We start from the raw sequence: 3,726 nt of genomic DNA on the forward strand, positions 1-3,726 counted from the left end.
GCTGTGCTGCGTACAGACCCTGGAGAGACTGTGCCCACTAAAGAGTCTGGAGAAAGCTGTGCTGCATGTAGGGCAGGAAGTGACTGTGCTGTATACAAAACCTGGAGAGACTGTGTTGCATACAAAACCTGGAGAGACTGTATTGCGTACAGAGCATGGAGAGACTGTGCTGAGTCCAGAGTCTGTAGAGACTGTGCCGTGGACACAGCCTGCAGAGACTGTGCTGTGTAGAGAGCCTAGAGAGACTGTGTATCTGAGTACAGAGCAGAGAGAACTGAGCTGCTGCACTATATTCATGTTCTGAAAGCACAGGAGAGAATCCCAGGGGACATGCCTGGAACTTGCACTAAGGACTCCAAACAGAAAGAAAGCACAGGCTTGAAAGTGTATCCCCTCAGTGTGGCATGGTCATCTTGGTGGACATGTGGACTGATTGCGGACCTGAGGACACTTATTCAGCACCAATAGTGAGAGGCCTCTGGCCAACCACACATAGTTGCAAATTGTTGCGTTTGTGGGGTTTGACTGCTGCCAATGCAGTTATTTAAGGTGATTGCTACATGAACTGGATTACAAATACCCTCCCCATGAGAGTGAGCTTTCCTATGAGAGTTAAAGCAGAAGCATAGTCTCTTTTTAAAAGAGATGCCCTCCAAAGCTGTCCCCTCCAATGTCAGCACTCTCATCCCCCATTGGCGCTTCCATCTTTGTCCCCATTGGCGCTTCCATCTTTGTCCCAGTCTTCTTCCTGGTTCAAAGTATCATGCATGAGCGGCTCAGTGTACACAAACAAAAACAGTGCTGAATGGCAGGAAGAAGGATCTATGACAGAAGAGACACAGTATGTTCTATTACATTAAGCCTGCCTGTCAGCACTTTTCAAATAAATTACTTTACTATTCATATCTGTACTTCCACTGGATAAGTGAGTGCCTTCTAACAGTAAATAGGCCTTACTGAATGTTGCCTCCCACAAAGTTCACTTTTAAGCTTTTAAGATTTTTTGTTTATTTGTATTGTTAATTTGTTTGTACTGATATTATTTATACCAGTGTTTGGTATTAGCATTAAAGTAGTATTAAAGCCTCACCAGTTTTATCATAATTACATTTGTTGAGCACAGGATATAAAATGTTAGATTTTCAAAATGTCCAGAAAAACGTATAACTGGTATGCTTAGTGCTGCCGGCCTCCAGCTTGCTCTTTGCCGCTTACCCGAACGTCCGGTTGGGGTGCGTGTATTGTGCTCACATATCTTCACCATCCAGTACCATCTTGGCAGCCACTCTAACCAATAGCATTAGAGAAGGAGGGGCATTGCTTTGAATGAAGGGCTTAGGAGCTGCCAGGCTATCAAGATGTAGTGTGGCCAGGAGCATGCATGTAAGGGTATAGCTCTAGGAAAATTATACATGGGAATGGAGCCACCCTATTGACAACAATGGAGAGATGATATAATGGCTCAATATATAAAGAACTGTTAGACTGCACAAAAAAAAGCACATAGCAAGCAATGGAGGAACTGAGGTATGCTGCTATATAAGATTTGTATTATGGGAATTTAGCAACACTTTAACAATGTTATTGCGTACATTATTTGAACTAAACTTCCAATGCATGCTTTCTTCCTCTTTAAAATAAAACCCACTTTATGCTACTAGTGTGTTGGCAAGCCATTGGCTTCAGTTCAGTGTGAATCACCACTGAGAGGATGGCAGAAGGAACCATCTATCCAGCATATTGGTTAAATTTTTCGCACTTGCTGATATCTGTCACTAAAATGCCAATATAGTAATCTCCCCATTATCCAGCATTCAAACAACCAGAACTCTCAAGAAATCAGAAAAAAAAAATCGAGGACATAATATGTCCTCCAATTTTTTTTGCCAGATGCTTGATAGACATTTGCACAGTAAAAAATTTGTTAGGTACTACATTTATTTAGTTGGTAACGAAATTCGCTGTTTACATCTTGGTGCGGCCAATGGCTAGATTCCGCAGCTGGCAGGTGAATCTTAACAAGGGGCAGTGGGCGTGTGCAATAGCCAGCCTACTATTGGCTATGGCAATTTGAAATAGTCAATAGCAGAATCTAGCCAGCAGATGAATGGGGCGGGAGGGCGGAGTTGTTGCTTGAGAGTTAATACTAACTCTCAAGCAACCAGAAACTACAGTTATCTGGCATCTACCAACCCCCATGGTTACCGGATACCTGGGAGTTTACTGTACATTATTGCCAACATTCCTATAAAAATGGTATCATTTTCCTGCAACAGTGCGTCACATACTGATAAGAAAATGTATGCATTGGCCTCTGCCTGATGCAAAAATATGTATATGATTTCCCCAGCAAACCTTACATTTAAAATAATAAGCTGTGGTCATATGAAGGAAATGAATGAAGGCAGGTGCGTAAATCTGTGAATATCAACATCTCTACCATGTTTTATCCTTTTAGTATTGCAGATCACATACTTTCTATTCATATGCAGTCAATTTCAACTGTAGCAATGTTAACCCACCCTAAAATCCGGGGAGTCACCCTATTTTTTACCCCCTTTCACCCTGTTTCCCTATATACAGTAATATACAAATTTCCCCTTATCCCTCTCATCTACTAGAGACCTGTTCCTGCTCAGTAGACAGGTGCCCCACATTTTACAAGACAGTCCTGGGATGTTTTTATATATGTAAACTGCAGTTAATATGTATTTTGGTATTGTGGTTACGGTTTCTAAAATGTTGACAGCATTGAATTGTACTACTTCTATTTATCATACTCACTGCATATGATACTCTGTTTTTGCTTGATGTATGTTAACATGGCACCGTGCCACTTAACATATTTTTTATACTGGATGTCATTGTCAGTAGCTGTTCCTTATTTTATATCTACAGATGCTGTCTAATTCTATTTCTCTTTTCTTTATGCTGCCTATAATTCTCAGTATCTGTTTCTTATTCTCTATTTCTGGATGCCGTGTGGACGGGTACCATTTCTCTTGCACAGCACACTAAGGGGTCTATTTATAAAACAACAAAAAAATAAAAGTCCAGCAAAGGATCTTACTAACATGCATTTATTTCCCTCTAATCCTCCATCTAGTGGCCATAATGTGGAATTATCACCATTGAAAAACATTAAATCAGAAGAGACATCACACTATAAACATTTGTTTTTGCTTTATTCTCACAACACCTGGTTGACTCAAACACAGAATGAATGTAAATGCAGTTTTGCTGGGCTACAAAGCTATGCAATTTTATTTTTCTAACTAGACCCCTAAGTGTAAATCTTAGTATCTGTCTTAATTATAAGTATATAGCTGCTACACAATATCACTTCTCTTGTTCTTTATGTTTTTTGCCACAACACATACCACATTCTTATAATCCAATAAATAGTTTCCCAAGTTATTATCTATACATCTGTTTTCTTTTTAAAGTCTTAGGCTGCATGCTGCAATATGTACTTGAAAAGCAGGAGTCACATATACATTCTTCATGTTTGAATTCACCCTCATCTCAGGCACTGTTTATGTGTGGACCTAAAACATTTTCCCCCCAGAGAGGATTGCTTTATAACGGGACCGTTTTAATGTAAACATTGCCTTTTGAAGTTCTTCTTTAAGCTGCACAGGTCTCACTAGTAGGGGTGCCTTTAAAGTGGGTAACCAAGGGTCCCAACAGTAATTGATTGTGCTGTGGGACTCCATTATGTTTATT

This window comes from Nanorana parkeri, unplaced genomic scaffold, assembly GCF_000935625.1.
Source record: "Nanorana parkeri isolate BGI_ZX_2015 unplaced genomic scaffold, ASM93562v1 scaffold1281, whole genome shotgun sequence".
Taxonomy (NCBI): Eukaryota; Metazoa; Chordata; class Amphibia; order Anura; family Dicroglossidae; genus Nanorana; species Nanorana parkeri.